Here is a 22189-nt window from a genome sequence, read left to right on the forward strand (position 1 = left end):
CGCCAAGCCTGTATGACCTTTCCTCAACAGGCAACCCACTTATCCCGGATAATAAATCTAATAAACCTTTTCACATCTGCCTCTATTGCATTTACATCCTCCTTAAATAAGGAGACCAAAACTGTGTGCAGTATTGGACCAACACACTCTATAAATGAAGCACAGCATCATTACTTTTATATACTTTTTCACGCTGAGGGTGTTACGTGTATGGAATGAGCTGCCAGAGGAAGAGGTGGAGGCTGGTACAATTGCAACAGTTAAGAGGCATTTGGATGGGTATATGAATAGGAAGGGTTTGGAGGGATAAGGGCCGGGTGCTGGCAGGTGGGACTAGATTGGGTTGGGATATCTGGTCGGCATGGACAGGTTGGACCGAAGGGTCTGTTTCCATGCTGTACATCTCTAAGACTTTATGTTGAATTCCTCTCCTAATAAAGCTTAGCATCCTCTTAGCCTTCCTGATTAGGTCTGTTCAGTCCATGAGCCTAATTTTGAACTTCTGTTGGCCTGTCATTATAATCCTCCATTTTGTCCCCTTATTCCCTGACCTCCCTGTTCTTCACCTGCTGTGTCGTTCAAATTAAGCTCAATGTTAACTCAAGAAAGAGCAACTCATCTCTGGATTCTGTTTCAAGGAACAGAGGAGTCCAACAACATTGTCTTCACTTTCAAGAGGCAGCTTCTCACCATTCAACCATTTATACCTCCTCTCAATCACATCCTTTATGTTTGCTTATTGCCTCCTTCGGCTGTGACCACTTCCAGTCCTGCAGTTACTTGATCTTCCTAAGTCCTCCACCCTATCACAGGCCATTCCATTTGGCATTCTTTCCACCTTTTCCATTTTCACTTTCCTAAAAAGACTATTACAGATCTCACTTTTCTTGAAAGGTCAATGATTTGAAAGGTTTGCAAATGCCCCTCAGGGAAGGAAATTGCCGTCCTTCCCTGGTGTGGCCTACGTATGACACCAGACCCACAGCAATGTGGTTGACTCTTAACTGCCCTCTGAGCAATTAATGCTAGCCTGGACAATTATGCCCTCATCCCACAAATTAATTTTAAATAATTAATCTTTCATTTTCTCTTCACAACTGCTGCGTGAACTGTTGAATATTTCAAGCATTTTTCTGTTTATTTTTGTTCCAACAACCATCAAATTCTGATTGCGTAAATGGAACAGCACTCAAACAGGTTTCCCTGCTTTATATATAGATTAAATTTGAATGCATTGTCAATCCTTTATTAGGGCAGCTTTTAAAATTCACCCTGAAAATAAAATAGATGCATGTTGAAGCTGCATCTGATCGATTTAGAATTGTATAAATGACAGATATTCCAAGCTGTCACACTGAAATCAACCAGGGAAAGATTCGAGGCACACCCGAATACATAAACATTTATATCGAGTTGCAAGTACAAACTGGACCAGCTCAAAAACTCAAAGAGCTTATGGGATGCTGAATAGATTGAATCAAGTGTGAACCAAAGTGAAAAACTGAAAGAACTGCAGATGCTGGAAATCAGGAACAAAAACAGAAATTACTGTAAAAGCTCAGCAGGTCTGGCAGCACCTGTGGAGAGAAATCAAAGTTAACGTCTGGGGTCCGGTGACCCTTCTCCAGAACACTGATTTCTGTGAACTAAAGTGGCACTCTGCCACATATATTGAAGTTGGAGGAGGAGGTGCAACTGTCGACACTGAATTAATAATGCCTGTAGTCAATTATGAATGCAATCTGTTCTTTCAGATACAGAGGTCTTTTCCTCTGCGCCCTGCAGGGTAATCTATCAGGATGCTCAAATTTCTAAACCATTGTCTATCGTAAAATCATAAACCTGTTCTTTTACACTGTGAAAATGATCTTCTTATACAAATTGGGAGATCATGTTGTGGCTGTACAGGACATTGATTAGACCACTTTTGGAATACTGTGTTCAATTCTGGTCTCCCTGCTACAGGAAGGATGTTGTGAAACTTGTAACGGTTGAGAAAAGATTTACAAGGATGTTGCCAGGGTTTGAGCCACAGGGAGAAGCTGAATACGCTGGGGCTATTTTCCCTAGAGCGTCGGAGACTGAGGGGTGACCTTATAGAGAAAATCATGGCGGGCAGGGTAGGGTGAATAGCCAAGGTCTTTTCCCTATGATAGGGGAATCCAAACTAGAAGCCATAGGTTTAAGGTGAGAGGGGAAAGATGTAAAAGGGACTTAAGTTGCAACTTTTTCATGCAGAGGGTGGTGCATATATGGAATAGGTAAAAACAATGACTGCAGATGCTGGAAACCAGATTCTGGTTTAGTGGTGCTGGAAGAGCTCCTCAGATGCTGCCTGAACTGCTGTGCTCTTCCAGCACCAATAATCCATATATGGAATAAGCTGCCAGAGGAAGTGGTAGAGCCTGGTACAATTATAACATTTAAAAGGCTTCTGGATGGGTACATGAATAGGAAGGGTTTAGATCATTGTGGGCCAAATGCTGGCAAATTAGACTAGATGAATATATCTGGCCAGCATGGATGAGTTGGACCAAAGGGTCTGTTTCCGTGCTGTATAGCTCTACGACTCTTCCAAGGAGATCAGATCACTTGACTCAATCTATCAATGGGATTGAACATCCTGTAAGCCCTTTGAGTTTCTAAGTGTGTGGGTGGATGTAAATATTAATATGTTCAGGTATTCCTGGAACCCTTTCCTAGTAGAGCTCAATGTGACAGCTCAAAGTGCCCATCACATTGTATCACTCTGAATAGGCCAGATGGTTAATCAGCAGGAGAATCGACGTTTCGGGATTCCTGAAGAAGGGCTTATGCCCGAAACGTCGATTCTCCTGCTCCTTTGATGCTGCCTGACCTGCTGCGCTTTTCCAGCAACATATTTTTAAGCTCTGATCTCCAGCATCTGCAGTCCTCACTTTCTCCCAGATGGTTAATCATCCAACTCACTCCTCCCTGTCTCTGCTTTCTCCCATTTTCTTTCATCCCTTTAGGCCTAAGGCCTATTATTCATCTCCTTCTTGACAACGTTCAATGTTTGGTCTCAGCTCCATTCTGTGGCAGAGAATTCCACAGGCCCACCACTCACTGAGTGAAGAAAGTTCTCCTCATCTCACTGCTTACCCTGTATCCGTACATTGTGACCTCCCTAGTCAGCCTTCCAGCATTTATAGAGTCATAAAGTCATACAGCATGAAAACAGACTCTTCAGTCCATCTAGTCCATGCCAATCATAATCCCAAACTGACCTAGCCCCCACCTGCTTACACTTGGCTCATATTGTTTCAAACATTTCTTATTCATGTACTTATCTAAGTGTCTTTTAAACAATGTAACTGTACATGCATCCACCACTTCCACACACATACCACTCTCTGTGTAAAAATAAATTGCCCCTTTTTTTTAATCTTTCTCCTCTCATCTTAAAAACATGCCGTCTAGTCTGGAAATCCCACACTCTAGGGAAAAAAAAACACCTGCCATTCACCTTATCTATACCCCCCCATGATTTTATAAACTTCTATGAGGTCACCTCTCAATCTCCTATGCTCCAGTGAAAGAAGTCCCAGCTTATCCAACTTATAACTCCAACCCTCCTTTCCTGGCAACGTCCTGCTAAGTCTTGTTTGAACTCTCTCCAGCTGAATAATACCCTTCCTATAACAGGGCGACCAGATCTGGACACAGTGCTCCAGAAGCAGCCTCACCAATACCCTGCACAACCTCAACGTGAAGTTCCAACTCCTATACCCAAAGGTCTGAACCATTAAGGTAAACATGATAAAGGCCTTCTTCACCACCCTGTCTATATGTGATGTAAACTTCAAAGAATTATGTACCTGAACCTCTCGATTTCTCTGTTATACAACACTATGCAAATCCCTACTTTTAACTGCATAAGTCCTGCCCTTGTTCATTTTACCAAAATGCAATATTTGTTAGAATTTCTATGGGATCCTTTCTCATTCTTCTAAACTCCAGGCAGAAAAGGAATTCAGCATTTGACATTACTTGAAGGAGAGACATGAGTAGGATTTGAATCCTCACGTTCAAAGCACATTGGCTTAGTAGTCCATCACCTTAATGTCTTGGACGTCCCCATTGGATTTCTCAGACACATATCTACAGGCTTATTCACGCACTCACAGGAATTCCACCTGCTCTCCACTAACTAAGTGACAAATGTTCTAGTCTTCTCAGTTCTAGATGGCCTAACCCATTCCTTTAGACTATGACTCCTGGTTCCAGACTCCCTGGTTATCCTTTCAGCCTTGCTTTTCCTTCTTCCCCATCTCCTTTCTGGATAGGTTTTTGTTAAGAGGATGAAGAAGGGAATCAGGCTCCAAAAGCATTCCTGGCAACTGGGAGTGCCCAAGGATGTCCTAACCATGGCTGCTCCCCAGGCACCTTGCACACAGCTGCACCTTGCTGTGTTGGTGATGGTGGTGGTGGACTGTCTAGATATCAATGGAGTGGCCCTGTACATAACAACCCCTCCCCGGCCTGGGTGTTGGTGACAGGGACACGAACAATGATACCCTGAATCCTTGGAAAACCCACTGAGAGGGCAAGGCCTCCTGCCCTGGCTATCTGACTGTCGTAGTCATTGGTGATGGTGATTTTATAGAGAAACGTGGCCTTAGCACATTCTGCAGACTGAGTCACGCCACTCAGGTCTGTCATGGCAGACTGAAATAACCTCTTTGCAAGGTGGTCCTGTGGGGAGGGGATATGGCCTAATGGCAATAACCTGTCAATCGAGAGACCCAGGTAATGTCCTGGGGAGTAGGATTCCAATCCTACCATGGCAGATGGTAGAATTTGAATTCAATAAAACACCTGGAAATAAGAGCCTAATAATGGTCATGAATCAATTGTTGGGGGAAAACCCATCTGATTCACTTATATCCTTACAGAAGGAAGCTGCCATGCTTACCTGGTCTGGCCTCCATGTGACCACAAGAATGTGGTTGACCATTAATTGGGGGTGGGCAACAAATACAAGTGCAGCCAGCAACACTCTCATCTGTGGATGACTTTTTTAAAATGCTATCATGACTTCCAATGGCACAGCCATTGAATGGTCATGCCCTGACATGCAATTGGATGGGGCCAGTGTATCATCCAGTGGCTTGGGAAAGGTGAAGACTCATCTGGCTAACAGTCATTTATCGGTATTTCACCTGAGTCCTGTGCTGGGCTGGTAAGATACAGCTTCTATCTGTGCTTCGCTGCCTGCTGCTGCCTGCCTAGAGCATACCCTCCCTCCTGGATTGGCCTCCTTTATCCACTTCCGATGCTCTCACCATCTGCTCTCCTCCCTTTCTCTCCTTCTCTGCATCTCCAAAAACCAAACTTAGCGACGAATTTCTTAGACAGTTGTCAATACTCCAATACTGCCCTGGGATTCGTGCACTTCAAAGATGAATTCTTTCACTGGAAGTGGGCCTTACTGATAAGGCCAGCAATGAAGAGCACCTTCTCCTGCTGAAGGCATGGAGACTCCTCCAGGCAAGTTAAAGCGAAAGCAAAGTTCAAAAGAAGTGGACTCAAAATGTTAACACTGTTTCATTTTCCACACAGGCTGCCAGACATACTGGGTTTCTCAAGCACTTTCTGTTTATATTTCTATTCCAGCCTATATATCCACCCTTCCACTAACGAAGAAGGGAACCAAATGCTCTGTCCTAGTGCGTTCATGTATTCGGGAACTGGAAACTCGAGGTCTGCACTCGATGGAGTTTAGAATGGTGAGGGGACAATCTGATTGAAACTGAGAGGCCTGGATACAGTGGACGGAAGAAGATGTTTCCATTTGTAGGGGAATCTAGGACCCAAGGGCACAACCTCAGAGTGAAGGGCTGACCCTTGAGAACTGAGGGATGAGGTGGGTGGCAAACGTCAGATGCCATATCACTTGCCTTTCACTCCTCCCTGGAACATCTTGACACCAAGAACAGCTATTTAAGAATTCTACTCATTGACTACAGTTCAGCCTTCAACACTCTTATCCCCTCAAGACTGATTATTAAACTTAGTGATCATGGACTAAGCCACACTCTCTGCAACCGGTTCCTCAGTTTCCCGACCCACAGGCCATAATCAGTTAAGATTGGGGACAATATTTCATCCTCACTAATACTCAACACTGGAGCCCCCAGGGGTGCGTACTTAGCCCCCTACTGTACTCACTGTATACCCATGACAGCGTCGCCAAATACCAGACTAATGCCATTTACATATTCGTTGATGGCACCACCATAGTTGGTTGAATCTCAGATGACGATGAAACAGACTACAGACGGGAGGTGGAAGACTTGGAAAAATGGTGCACTGAGAACAGCCTAGCTCTCAATGCCGGCAAAACCCAAGGAACTCATTACTGACTTTCGGAGGGATATTACTCATGCCCCCCTACACATTAACAACACAGAGGTGGAACAAATGGAGAGTGTCAAGCTCCTGGGAGTGGTCATCCACAACAAGCTTTCTTGGACTCTTCATGTGGACGCACTGGTTACAAAGGCCCAACAACATCTCTTCTTCCTCAGGCAGCTGAGGACATTTGGCATGTTGGCGAATACCCTTGCCATCGTTTATAGGTGCGCCATCGAGAGCATTCTGTCTGGATGTATCACCACCTGGTATGGCAACTGTACCATTCAAGACAGGAGACGGTTCCAGAGAGTGGTGAACTCGGCTCAGACAATCACAAAGGCCTCCCATCAATGGAATCCATCTACCAGGCCCGCTGTCAAGGAAAGGCTGCCAGCATTCTCAAAGATCCATGCCACCCTGGCAATGCTTTTCCACAACCTCTAACATCGGGGAGAAGTCACAGAAGCCTGAACGCATGCACCAGCCAGTTTTGCAACAGTTTCTCCCCTACTGTTGCTAGAATACTGAATGGACTCACAAACTCTTAACATTCGCCTGTACCTGTGTTTTTGTTTTTGCCGTTATTTGCCTATTATTTACTTATCTATGCTACTTAACTCTGTGATCTGCCTGTATTGCTCACAAGACAACGTTTTTCACTGTGCCTCGGTACACGTGACAATCAAATCAATTCAATTCAATGACAAATCACTGCCTTACCTAAGAGAGTGGAATAGCATCTTCACAGCCAGAAAGGCAGGGTCTCAGGTTAAAATCTCATCCAAAGGCGAAGCCCCATGCAGAGTGCAGCACCACCTCATTAGGGGAGAAAGTGAGGTCTGCAGATGCTGGAGATCAAAGTTGAAACTTTATTGCTGGAACAGCGCAGCAGGTCAGGCAGCATCCAGGGAACAGGAGATTCGACGTTTCGGGCACAGGCCGAAGAAGGGCCTGTGCCCGAAACGTCGAATCTCCTGTTCCCTGGATGCTGCCTGACCTGCTGCGCTGTTCCAGCAATAAAGTTTCAACACCACCTCATTACTATAGGATGCAAATCTCTGAGGTAGAGCATCATTTGTTGACTGAGAAACAAGCACTCTGCCACAGCATTACATCAAAAACAAGAAAAGCACTCATCAAACCAAACAGTTTGCATTTATATAGCTGCCTTCACAACTTCAGGGCATTTTGTTTTTAAGGAGGATCTTAAAGGAAGGAGGATAGATACATGGAGAGGTTGAGGAAATTACAGAGCCTAAGGCCAAGGTGCTGAAGACATGGCCACCAATGATGGCACTATAAAATTAGAGCATGCAAGAAATTTGTAGGAACACAGAGATCTTTGTGGGTTTTATGAGGAGCTTGCAGAGAGACAGTGTGTATGTGAGAAGGGATTGACATGGTCACGTACAAGGTCATGGAAAGAAAAATTATGAATGTTAAAGCTGAACAAAATTGGAGAAATATTGGTCAGAGAACAAGAGGGAAATAGGTGAACAGGGTTGGTGCAAATTAGAATACAAAAAAGAGTTTTGTATGAGCTTAGGTTTACGAGGCAAAGGACTTGGGAGGTTAGCCAGGAGAACTGAGGAATACTTCCGTCTAACAGCAACAAAGGTGAGAGTTTCAGCAGCAGATGAACTGATGTAAGGGCAGAGACAGGAGATGACCCGGGGTTAAAAGCAGGGCAGTTAATAGAGAGGATATGGTGTTGGAACATCAGCTCCATGTTAAATTGTGTGCCAAAGTTGCAAACAATCTGGCTCAGCCTCAGACATTGGCAAGAGAGAGGAGTAAAACTGGTGGCTAAGGAACAGAGTAAATGGTGGGAACCAAACTGTACTCTCCAGGTTACTGTGACCGAGATTAATCTGCTCCCACCTCCCCACCATCACCAACTCCCTTGGAAGTTGTCCACATTCATGTGTTGAAAGTACAAACTACAAATCAAAGGCAGACTTGCCTTTTATTCTTGAGGTTCAGGTTCAGAACATAATATCACATCCCTAACAACTCAGTATCTCTGTCCTTTGTTGACTGGCTCAGAACTGCTGCCTGGTTTGAATCACACTGATAAGTGAAGCAATACCCCTTTGTTTTCCCTTGACAACAGTGAATAATTTGGATATCTTCACAGTAAACAATGTCCAGTCAAACAGTCAACTATTTGATGGTGCTCCCAGTCATTGCAAGACTTGCTGAATTTATAATAATTGGCATTGGTTGCCATGACCCTACATATTATAAATATGTAGCTCTCTGCCAAGAGTAGTGAGTCAGTTATGGACAAAACCAACTATTTTCTCCAGAATTGTACCAAAATCCTTCCTTTGCCTTCTCATATCCAGTACTGACAAATCACCCGCACCAAGGACATTGACCCACTTTCCCCTTATTCAAACACAGACAGGCCTGCAGTATATTGATAGTGCTTCCAGTTTTTAGTTCAAGTTTGGAACTTAGCACATAGAACAGTACAGCTCAGTACAGGTTCTTCGGCCCTCGATGTGTTGTGCCAACCTTTTATCCTACACTAAGATCAGACTAACCAACATACCCTACATTTTACTATCATCCATGTGCCTATCCAAGAGTCACTTAAATGTCCCTAATGTATCTGACTCTACTTCCACTGCTGGCAGTGCATTCCACTCACCCACCACTCTCTGTGTAAAGAACCTACCTCTGACATCTCCCCTTAACTTTCCACCAATCACCTTAAAATTATGCTCCCTCATGACAGCCATTTCCGCCCTGGGAAAAAGTCTCTGGTCATCCACTCTATCTAAGCCTCTCATCATCTTATACACCTCCATCAAGCCACCTCTCATCCTTCTTCACTTCGATGAGAAAAGCCCTTGCTCCCTCAGCCTTTCTTCATAAGACCTGCCCTCCAGTCCAGGAAGCATCCTCGTAAATCTCCTCTGCTCCCTCTCTAAAGCTTCCACATCCTTCCTATAATTAGGCGACCAGAACTGAACACAATTTCTGTGCTTCTTGCTCTGTTGACTGCCTGCATTCTGGACATCTGTCAAAGCTAACATCTCCAAGTACCTGAGGACATCTACTTACATTGAAGGTAATGTACAAATAGATATAAACATATGACATCGGAGCAGGAGAAGACCAATCTGCCCCTTGAACTTCTTCTACCATTTCTGATTGCTTTTATGGTCAAGAGGTTTGATGCCACTCCATGAGTTTAGTTTCCTTACAGATTGGTTCAAGGAAACTGCAAAGTTGAGAACTGTCTTGAAGTTTAGAATTCAAAGTAACACAATGTATTCTCCATTAATACTAAATATGGCCATATCAATGATCACAGATACAGCAGGTTCTGAAATTATAGGTACATGTGGTAATCGATCTTTGTCATGTACTTGTGACCATTTGCTTTCTCTGTCTGGAGTGTTCTACCTCTCCCCGTACTGTGCTATCTTTACTCAGAGATGTGCAGCTCATGACCTTGTTGCCATCCTTCTCCAGGGTCCTAATGCCCTTAACTTTACAATTGTGGCCTTACATCTACTTTCCTGCTTCCCTCCAATATCTTGGTTCCCTCCTCAATGAAGAATCTGAGTAATTCAGTCTCACAAATATTTAAGGGTACTTCCATTGCAGCTTTCTGAAGATAAGATCTCCACAGACCAATGACCCTCTGAGAGATAAAGATTCTCCTCATCTTCACTTTAAGCTGGGAATCCCTTATATTTAAACCACGCCATCTCGCTCTAGTTTCTCTCATGAGGGGAGACACTCTCTCAGCGCTCCCAACCTGCCAAGTCCCTTCCCAATCTTAAAGGTGTCAGCAAGATTACCTTGCATTCTTCTAATCTGCAGTTTAACATGAACAGCGTGTCCAACAACAACTTATATTTAATTAGCACCTTTGATATTGTGAACAACCCTTTACAGAAGAGTTATCAAACAAAGCTGACACAGTAACTTCTATTCCACCATAGAAAAGTCATTAATATATAGTTTATTTGTAACTCAGTTGCTACCTTTGCCCACGGCTGCAATCTGGCTTTGATTCCAAAATGAATCAGAAGTATTAAAGAGTTTATTTCATTAAATTCATACAACCACAAAAATGTTTGCACGGAAGAAAACCTTTGGCCCTTGCTTTTGTGGCAGTACTGGATATTCAACTTGGATTGTTAACCTTAATTCTATTTCCCTGCATGCACGTGTAAGTAGTGATTAAACTTACAGGAATTTGCAATGTTAACCACTTGGTGAACAGCATATTATTACTGACCTTAAAGAGCAAAACATTTCTATCTGATTTACACAGAAGCAGTTATCTCTATTGGGTTTTCCGAGGTATTGAGGAAGTTCTGTATCGCTAGAGGACCATCTTTCAGTTATGTTAAACTGTTAAAGCCCATCTATCCTGTCACATAGATATAAATGGTATCACAGAATTTTTGCAACAATAGCAGAGGAGACCAACAGGTGCTCAGACTAGCTTTCATCTCTTAAACAACATAACTAAAACAGATCTAAAAGTCGAAATTGCTGGAAAAGCTCAGCAGGTCTGACAGCATCTGTGAAGAGAAATCTGTGTTAACATTTCAGGTCAAGCAATCCTTCCTCTGAACTGGGAAAGGATCAGTCGACCTGAAATGGTAACTCTGATTTTTCTTCACAGACACTGCCAGACCTGCTCAGCTTTTCCAGCAATTTTTGTTTCTAATTAACGACATCCATAACTGTTTTGGTTTTTATTAACTTAAACAAATGACCAGTTTATTTCATATTCAGCTCACTCAGTGCAAATTTTCTATAGCTTTCCTGAAACATAACATTTAAAACCCTTTTCATTGACTGCAAAGTGGTTTGGGAAATCATGAGACTTTAAAAGTTGCTATCTAAATGCACAACATCTTTCTTTCCTTTATAGCTTTACACTGGAATTCCTAAACATGGTAATAAGTTGCCTTTTAAGTCCTAATGAGCAAGAACAGATGCTATCAGTAAGTTGAACAAAACAATCCAAGAAGCTTTTATAGTTTCACATTTCTTTAAAGCGATCATTTATCAATGATCACTTTAATGCACCATATTAAATAATACTAAGATAAACATAAGATAGAGAATTGCTAAGCTACAGAAATGAATTGGACAGAGTCCCAATTCATTGTTCTTTGTCTCTTAAAGTTTGATTAAATTTTAATATAAACCAATGTTCGGATGAAACTTTGCTGGACTCAATCTGTTTTTTCTCTACAGATATTGCCAGACTTGCTGAGTTTCTCCAGCATATTCTGTCTTGTTGATTTAAATGTCTTTGGTTATGTCATTATTGGATGACAACTAATGTTAGGAAGATTGATTATCACTGACTCACAGGATTATTGTAGTGCGAAAGGAGCCCATTTGGCCCCTTGTGCCTGAACTGGCTCTATTACCAAGTACCGATCCCCTTGGATTTTTTAAAAGAAATATTTGCTTTAATACAGGTTGGCATGGTATCGCTAAAATATCTCAATGTTTATAGCACAATGAAATGCTTTGCAAATGTGCCGCTGTTAACCAAACATTTTTTATCAGCTATGTTGTGAATTGGTAGATATTATGTTGTTTTTGTTGGTGCTGATTGAATGTGGAATGTTCTGCTAAAGGCCCATTGGACCTTTAACTGACCCCTAAGTCCTCAGCTTGGTAACACATGAGATGGAGCAAGCTGTAATCAGCTCACAAGACATCATGCCCTTTAGGAAAATGGAAATATCCTGAATGGTATTCTCAGAATAGGGCAACACCATCAAATATATCACAACAGAGTAAAGGAGGAGGTGAGGAGCATTTTCTTTGTGTTGCGCACCTCAGAGAAATCAAATGTAATCATCACTTGCATAGCTGAAGCATAGAAAATAGGAGCAAAACTAGGCCCATCAGCTCTTCAAGAAAGTAGCTGCCGAAATGAAATCAATAGCAGGGCATGGGTAAAGAGTGGGGAAAGGATCTACTTGAATAATTCTTTCAAGGAGTTGACAGGAGGCACCAGGGCTGAATGGTCTCCTTATAGACAACCTTGGGTGACTGTCTGTGCGGAGTTTGCACATTCTCTCCATATCTGTGTGGGTTTCCTCCGGGTGCTCCTGCCCAGAGTGTTCAGTGCATTAGTCAGAAGTAAATATTGGATGGGCTACTCTTCGGAGGGTCAGTGTGGATTCGTTGGGCCGAAGGGCCTGTTTCCATACTGTAGGGAATCTAATCTAATCAGGACGATTCTGCACTAGTTACTTCCCAACCAAATATCACTGTGCCAGATACTTAATAAGCATCTATGCTTTCTTTCGTCATTGAAACGTCACAGTTGAGATCCAGACTGCAGGATTATACCAAGGACAAGGCAAAGTTCAAAACTCAGCCATCGAAGGTGAAGAAGCAGGAGGTAGTGGTTAGACAATTTTGGATTCAAACACATAAAAGTCATCAGATGAAAAGAAGACTGAATGTAGAGTCATAGAGTCATACAGCACGGAAACAGGCCTTTCGGCCCAACCAGTCCATGCTGACCATAACCCTAAACTAAACTAGTCCCACCTGCCTGCCCTTGGCCCATATCCTTCGAAACATTTCTTATTCATGTACACTACTGAAATTAGTAACGGTAAGAAATCTAGAAGTAAATCGAGAAATAAGCCTGAATCTCAGAGACATCTGCAATATCCATGCTACTTTCATTCCACCATTTTAGCATTAAACTCTTTGAGAAATTAAATTATCAATGTGTTAACATTCTAAATGCCTAGGTTTCAGGTTCAAATCCCTCTCCAGGACAAACATCAAGGCTGATGCTCTTGTGTAGTACTGAGGGAGGCGCTAGCTTTCAGATGAACATAACATAAGAACTAGGAGCAGGAGTAGGCCATCTGGCCCTTCGAGCCCGCTCCGCCATTCAATAAGTTCATGGCTGGTCTTTACATGGTCTCAGCTCCACTTACCCACACTCTCACCATATTCTTTAATTCCTTTATTGTTCAAAAAAATCTATCTTAGCTTTAAAAATGTTTTCTGAAGTAGCATCAACTACTTCACTGGACAAGGAATTCCATAGATTCACAACCCACTGGATGAAGAAATTCTTTCTCAATTCAGTCTTAAACCTGTTCCCCCTAATTTTATGGCTATGCTCTCTTGTCCTAGTTTCACCTGCCATTGGAAATATCCTCTCTACTTCTAGCTTATCTATTTCTTCATAATTTTATATGCTTCTATAAATATCTCCCCTCATTCTTCTAAATTCCAATGAATATAATCACATTCTACTCAGTCTCTCCTCATAAGCCAACCCCCTAAACTCCAGAATCAACCTAGTGAACCCCCTCTGCACCCCCTCAGTGCCAGTCCATCCTTTCTCAAGTAAGGAGTCCAAAACTGCACACAGTACTCCAGCTGTGGCCTCACCAGCACCCGATACAGCTGCAACAAAATCTCCCTGCTTTTAAACTCCATCCCTTTAGCAATGAATATTTATACATTGATCAACATCACTAAAACAGATAACCTGGCCAGTGTCACATTATTGTGAGTGGGAGCTTCCTACGATCAAATTGGCAGCTGCTTTCCTACATTATGGGGTGGTACGGTGGCTCAGTGTTTAACACTGCTGCCTCACAGCACCAGGGGCCCAGGTTTGATTCCAATCTCGGGCGACTGTCTGTGTGGAGTTTGCACATACTCCCCATGTCTGTGTGGGTTTTCTCCAAGTGCTCCGATTTCCTCCCACAGTCCAAAGATATGCAGGTCAGGTGAATTGGTCATGCTAAATTGCCCATAATGTTAGGTGTATTAGTCGGAGGGACACGGGTCTGAGTGGGTTTCTCTTCAGAGGGTCACTGTGGACTTGTTGGGCCGAAGGGCATGTTTCCACACTGTAGGGAATCTAATCTAATCATTACAAGAGTGACTACATTTCAAAATTGGTTTGAACTGTTCAGTGGTCATTAAAAGCTTTTATATAACTGCAAACCTTTCTTTTTTTTAAAACCTACCTGAGGTAACCCAGCTATGAAGCATTTTATTGAGTTTTGACCCTGTTAGTATTGCGCAAGAATGTATGGATGCATGTACAAACTTACAATGATCTTGAATTACTGACATGGATATTTGTGGATGTTAAAATCTAAAGACTCAATACAGGGACTGTGGTAGTACAGTGGTGGTGAGCCAGTAGCACTGGGTTTAAGAACAACTGCTCTAGAGTTTTGTCAAAACACTTCTGAGCAGGTTGATTAGAAAATATCTATAGATTTTATGCAAGGTGATGCTTTTTTTTCAGTCCCTGCAGATTGTCATCCATTAAGTGTTGCTGTCATTGACATCAGAAATTGAGTCATTTTTGACTAACAATGATAACTGATGGACCAACACTTAGTTAAGAAGCTTTTGGACTGATTGATTTTCATATTAATTTGAAGGAAACCCTATAAATCGGTGTTGTTAATGAAGGTGTACAAGTAGTCAGCTATAGTCATAGAGTCATACAGCACAGAAACAGACCAAAAGAGAAAATGCTGGAAAATCTCAGCATTTGGTTTCAGATTCCAGCATCCGCAGTAATTTGCTTTTATCCTCAGAAACAGACCACTGGCCCAACCAATTCATGTTAACCATAATTCCAAACTAAAGTAGTCCCACCTGCTTGCACTTGGCTCAAATCCCTCCAAACATTTCCTATTCATATACTTATCTAAATGTCTTTTAACTACATGCAACCACCACATCGTCTTTATGTTCATTCCACACACATACTACTCTCTATATCAATAAATTGCCACTCACACCCTTTTTAATTTTCTCCTCTCACCTTAAAAATAAGACCCACAATCTTGAAATCCCCCACCCTAGAGAAAAGACACTTGTCATTCACTTTATGTATACCCCTCATATTGTGTTGTAGTGACAGTGTCCTAGTGACTGGGTTCAAATCATATCTGCTCCAGCCATCTGTTGTAAAATGTCCAAAGAGCTTGATTAAAAGCAGTCAGTTTATTCATAGGATTGTTTCTCTCCCATTGTGAGAGATTTATTAGTTGAATTTTAGTGAAATAAATATTTGATAACCCGTCAAAGTACATGAGGTGCTGTGGTCCATCCTCAGCAACAGAATTGTAATCAACCACAATATATGAACCCCCATGGTCCAGCTTACCCATCCCTCTACTATTCAAGCTGGGCAAACAAACATGCTTCAGGGAAGAATGCATGAGGCTGAGCAAGGGCAGTCCCAGGCAAACAAAAATAAAAATGATGTGCCTTCCTGGAGATAAATTTGTGCAGAACAGCAGAAGCAGCACATGATTGACAGAGCTAAGAGAGCCCAGTCAATAAAGTATGATGCAAGAAAAAGCACAGCAGGTCAGGCAGCATCTGAGGAGCAAGAGAGTGGACATTTTGGGCATAACGCTTCATCCACTCTCTTGCTCCTCAGATGCTGCCTGACCTGCTGTGCTGTTTCCAGCGCCACACATTATCAACTCTGACTTCTCCAGCATCTGCAGCATCTCCACTATCTCCAAGAGCTAAGAGACCTCACAACCAACAGATCAGATTGAAACTCTGCCATCCTGATGGCAGACAATGAACCAACTAATTAGAGGAGGATCCACAAATATCTCCATGCTTTAAGATGGGGTGTCTTTTGCGAGCATTTTCATCCAGAAATGCTAAGCAGCTGACTCATCTCCTGAAATCCCCAGCATCAGAGACACCCACTGTCAGCCAACTCGATTCACCACACGATATCCAAGGAAAAGAGATTTCATCCGTGGCTAAGTAAGGAATTTAAAAATGGTGTTGAAATGAAAGAAAAACGCATGCTTCCACAAGGATGAGTGAGTGACAAGTCAAAATATTGGACAGAATATAAAAAAAGGCCAAAAGATAAAAGGAGGGAGAAATTAGAGTATGAGCAAAATCCAGTTGGAAGTATAAAAGAGACACGCAGACTTTCTACAGGTATTTAAGAAGGAAAAGAAGAAGTAAAGTGACCATTGGCTATGTACTGAGCAACTCTGTTAGAAATGAGGAAATGGCAGATGAATTGAACAAATATTTTGCATCTGTATTCGCTGTGGAGGGTACAAATAACATCCCAGAAATTATTACTGTCACCAGGGAAAAGGAGTTATTGGAACTAAAGACTGACATGTCTTTGGGTCCTGATGGACTGCATCCTACAGTCTCAAAAGAAGAGGTTGCTGAAACAGTAGATGATTCAGGAAGTAATAAGTATTGTAGTTAAAGAAGAAACCCATAGACATGATGTACTTTGATTTCCAGAAGGCATTTGACAATTGCCCAGATAGGATCCTCTTTAAAAAAATCAGCACAAATCCAAACTGGCCAATGACTGCTCCATCAGTCTCCATCAGCAAAGTAATGTCATCAACAGGTGCTATCAAGTGGCACTGACTCAACGATAACTTGCTCACTAATACTCAGCTCCTGATCTCACTACAGCCTTGGGCCACAGTTGAAGAAAAGAGCTAAACTCAAGAGAGGAAGTGAGGGTGACCACCCCTGACATCAAGTTAGCAGTGAACCAAGTGTGGATGTCAAGGAGCCCTAGCAAAGTTGTAGTCAATTGGGATCAAGGAAAAATATTCCACTGATTGGTTGATTATACAATGTTCAGCACCATTTGCAATTCCTAAGACATTAAAACAGACCATGTCCAAATATACCAAGTCTTGGGCAACATCAAGCTTGTACTAATAACTGGCAAATAACAGTCATGCCACACAAGTGCCAGGCAATGAGCATTTCCAACAAGAGTAAATTCTGGGATCTCTCCTTGACATTTAATGGCATTTCCATCACTGAACCCTCCACTATAAACGATCTAGGGTTAACCATTGACTAGAAAATGAACTGGTTCACCCATATGGGGATTGTGGCCACAATAGAAAGTTAGAAGCTGTAAATTCTGCAAGTCACCTCCTGACTCCTCAAAACCTGTCTACAATCTACAAAGTACAAGTCATGAGTGTGATGGAATATTCCCCTCTTGCCTGGATTACTGGAACTCCAAAACTGCAGAGGTCTCTTCTGGAATGCTGTCTCCAGTTCTGGTCACCCAGCCATAGGAGGATAATATTAAGCTGGAGAGGGCTCAGAAGTGATTTACCAGGATGTTGCCAAGTTATGGAAAGTTTGAATTATAAGAAAGGCTGGATAGACTGGATAGGCTTTTTTCATTGGACTGTCGAAGGTTGAAAGGTGACTTGATAAAAGTTTAGAAAATAATTAGAGATACAGATAGAGTTGATGGTAGTTGTCTTTTCCTTAAAATAGGGAGTTTCAAGACGAGGGGGCACATTTTTAAAGTGAGAGGAGAGAGATTTAAGAAAGACATAAGAAGCAAATTTTTCATATGTGGAATGAACGTCCTGAGGGAGTGGTGGATGTAGGTACAATTACAACATTTAAAAGACATTGGATGGATACATGAATAGGAAAGGTTTGGAGGGATATGGGTCAGGAGCAGGCAGACCAGATAGTTTAGTCTTGCATTATGTTCAGCATGGACTGGTTGGACCAAAGGGTCTGTTTCCATGCCAAATGACTCTATGACTAAGACTATCGAGGGGATAAAGCTTGATTACTACCCCTTCAACATTCACTCCCTCTACCTCTCAAATGTCCTGTATCATCCCGAAACATCGATTTTCCTGCTCCTCGGATGCTGCCTGACCTGCTGCGCTTTTCCAGCACCACTCTAATCTTGACTCCGATCTCCAGCACCTGCAGTCCTCACTTTCGCCCTGGTGCATCATGGCAGGTGTGTGCTGTAAGACCACAAAATGCAAGAAGTAGGCCATTCAGCCCATGAAGTCTACTTCAGCATTCCATAAGATCATGGCTGATTTGGTCATCTTTAATTCCACTTTCCTGACTTTTCCCCATAACCATTAACTGCCTTATTTTTAAAAAATATATCTTACTCCGTTTTGAATATACTGAATGTCTGTACCTCCACAGCCCTGTACAGTAAAGAATTCCACAGATTCACACTCTCAAAGAGAAGAAATTTCTGTTCATCTCACTCTTAGATGTGTGACGCCCTTACTCTGAGATTATGCCCACTGGTCCTGCTCTCTCCCACAAGGGGAAACGACCTTTCCACATCTACTCTGTCAGGTCCTCTACATATATTTCAATAAAGTTGCCTCTCATTATCCTGTATTCCAATAAGTACAGGCCTAATCCACTCACCTCGTCCCATAAGGCAGTCCCTCCATATCCGATACCAGCCTAGTGAACACTCACTGGGCTGCCTCCAGGGCCAATATATATTGCCTTAGATAAGGGACCCAAAACTGTTCATAGCATTCCAGCTTCACAACAAGCCATCAACAGCACATTTCATGCTCACAATCTCTACCATTCAGAAGGCCAAAGATTCAAGAGAACACCACCCACATGAAAGTTCCCCTCCCAACCACACACCAACCCTATTTGCAATGACATCCTTTACTTTCGCTGGATCAAAATCCTGGAACTCCCTCCCCAACAGCAACTGCGGGTGTCCCGACATCCCAAGGACTGTTATAATTCACATAGGCAATATATACTACCATCTTCACAAGAACAATTAGGGATGGTCCAAAAACGCTAGTGACGCCAGATCTGATGAATAAGTAAAAGAAGTAAGCAGAGACTGTCAGGCATATTAAGCTCTGTTAATAAAGAATCGATTGTAGGTGATGGCAATACTAGCTATGACTTAGTAGCAATACATCAGCTTCTTAGGTTTAAATCACATTTCACACACTTGACTACATAATCCAGGCTGCTATTCCAATGCAGTACAGATGGAGTGCGTGTCTCTCAATCAGACACTAAACTGAGGCTCTGTGTACCCTTACCCTATAAAAGGTCCCATTACATTATTTAGAGGAACAGAGTACATATTCGGTCCAGTAATTATCCCTCAAATGCATCAGCAAAATACAATTCATCTCATTGTTGACTGTGAGATTTGTCAGTCCATTTTCTGCACTGCAGCAGTGGCACCACCTCAGGGGTATGACAATGGTTGGAAAGCAATTTTGGGCACTTTAAAAGCTGGACCTATATAAGTGCAAATTCTTTGTGTAAAATTCTCTAGTTCCCTGTTTTAATAAAGGCGTAAATGCAATTCGAGTAAACCCCAAAATCAAAACCGCCACAGCACAAAAAAAAATGGATCAGTGTTTCTTTTTGAAACCAGTGCCGTTGACTTAACTTTGACAAAAGCCAGTGTTTGCTTCAGGGTTCTGAAAAAGTCATGTGCTTGCTGGGTAAAATTTATTGCTTTGTGGAATGGAATGGAAATTGTGGACCTGGGACTCAAATCCCTGATCTTTCAAGATCTTAATGTCTTCAGTTTAGTAGAGAGAGAATATAGAAACCATTCCAAAGAGTGGAATAGCTTTGAAGGGACACAAAGTTTGGTAGAGGATACAGTTTTAATTTGTACATGAGAGTAATATATTAACGAAATACAGGCGAGATAGCTATGATTTCTATTCCGACTGTGTGTTATATAGAACATACAGCACTGAAACAGGCCATTCAGTCCCTTCAGTCTATGCTGGTGATAACTTTCTGTAAAAGAAAAATATTGAGTGTGGTATGGGTTAACCCCAAATCAATTTATTTGGGAAAGATTAAGAAACTCTTAAGATGGCATTAGCAATGACATGAGAAAACAGAAAGGAATTTAGTTACAAAAACAGAAATTGCTGGAAAAGCTCAGCGAGTCTGGCAGCATCTATGGAGAGAAATCAAACTCCTCGTTTCTAATGAAGTGTCACTGGACCTGAAACATTAACTCTGATTTCTCGTCATACATGTTGCCAGACCTGCTGAGCTTTTCTAGCAATTTCTTTCGTTGTTTCTGATTTCCAGCGTTGCAGCTTTTTATTTGGGAATTTAGTTACGCCTGATTTCTAAGATTCTTTGTTTCTTATTCAAGACAGGTTGTCAAGAAAAAAATTAACAATGCAAGCAAATTCAAAATGCTGCTGAAATAGATTAGATTCCCCAGAGTGTGGAAACAGGCCCTTCAGCCCAACAAGTCCACACTGACCCTCCAAAGATTAACCCACCCAGATCCATTTCCCTCTCACTAATGCACTGAACACTATGGGCAATTTAGCACGGCCAATCCACTGGACCTGCACATCTTTGGACTGTGGAAGGAAACCTACACAGACACGGGGAGAACATGCAAACTCCACACAGACAGTCACCTGAGGCTGGAATTGAACCTGGGTCCCTGGTACTGCAAGGCTGCAGTGCTAACCACTATGCCACCATGCCATCCCAAAATAGCAGAGTGCCAGCCATGACAATGAAGAATTTAAGGCTGAGATAGGCACATAGAAGATAAGGGGGGCTGATTAAGGCCAGAGAGTTTATACCATTTTTGATATACAACGTACACAATCCAAGATATGTGGGAATCAAATTATTTGGCTGAAACAGAATGATTGTCTAAGTGATTTACAATGTATAAATATTTAATGTTTCTCTCTCACTGGCAGAGTCTGTCCTCAGAATGTTTTCTGCGATAGTCCTTTCCTCACATTGACTCAATAAATGATCATTAAACCTGTGCCTGAGACTCCTGAGATTATTTTATGAAAAAATTAACTTCAACAATTCCTTCTATCATTCTTTATCTCACCCGATCAGTGTATCATCTTAGTCCTGTCCCCATCCCGTACTTAGCTCACTTCCCCTTAAAGGCACCTATGCTATTCACCGTCACTAATCTTTGTGAAGCAAGTTGCATCTTCTCACCACCCTTTACAGAAAGATCTTTCTACTTGGACTCCTTATTGATTTATTAATGAGGGCAACACAGTGGCTCAGTGGTTAGCACAGCTACCTCACAACACCAGGGACTTGGGTTCAATTCCAGCCTCAAGTGACTGTTTGTGTGGAGCTTACATATTCTCTGTGTGGGTTTGCTCTGGTTTCCTCCCACAGTCCAAAGATATACAGGCTAGGTGGATTGCCCATGTTAAATTGTCCCTAGTGTCCAGGGATGTGCAGGCTTGGTGGATTAGCCTGGGGAAATGCAGGGCTACAGGGATAGTGTAGGGCGCAGTGTCCTGGTGGGATGCTCTTCAGACGGTCGAGATGGGTGCAATAGGCTGTAATTCTATCATTACAGTGATCATGGTGACTCATAATAACAGCCTCTAGTTCTGGTCTGCCCAACTTATACTCTCTCCACACCCATCACAACAGCAAGATCGCACAAAGCATGTTTGGATTGCCTCTGTGTATATGAAGAATGAGCAACATTACCCACCTCTAATGATTCGGAGATGCCGGTGTTGGACTGGGGTGTACAAAGTTAAAAATCACAACACCAGGTTATAGTCCAACAGGTTTAATTGAAAGCACACTAGCTTTCGGAGCAACGCTCCTTCATCAGGTGATTGTCCTGATCACCTGATGTCCTGACAATCACCTGATGAAGGAGCGTCGCTCCAAAAGCTAGTGTGCTTCCAATTAAACCTGTTGGACTATAACCTGGTGTTGTGTGATTTTTAACTTTGCCCACCTCTAAAGGTTATTGTGCAGAATGAGTACCGCAGAGACCACGATTATTAACCCTGGAGATTCTGACTTGTCACAAAAGCGATTTTGAGCATTCAATGAGAACGTACTCTTTAGGGTAAATTCAGTTCCTGTAGTATTGCATTCAACTATTTGAAAATAGTTGGTAACTTTCAACTCTGCCTAACAATAGGAGAGCCGCTCATTGGAAAGTTTTCGATGTGTCACTCAAGACAGT

At 42.3% G+C, this 22189-nt stretch overlaps 1 protein-coding gene across 1 annotated transcript in view; it reads right to left on the minus strand.

Annotated features, from left to right (window-relative positions):
* Window positions 1–22189, minus strand: part of LOC122554143 (prostaglandin F2-alpha receptor-like) — a 40285-nt gene that overhangs the window by 8246 nt on the left and 9850 nt on the right. The gene's annotated exons all lie outside the window — the stretch shown is intronic.

This window comes from Chiloscyllium plagiosum, unplaced genomic scaffold (genome assembly GCF_037043375.1).
Source record: "Chiloscyllium plagiosum isolate Xiang-an unplaced genomic scaffold, Cpla_swu_hap1 HiC_scaffold_9, whole genome shotgun sequence".
In the NCBI taxonomy this organism is placed as follows: domain Eukaryota; kingdom Metazoa; phylum Chordata; class Chondrichthyes; order Orectolobiformes; family Hemiscylliidae; genus Chiloscyllium; species Chiloscyllium plagiosum.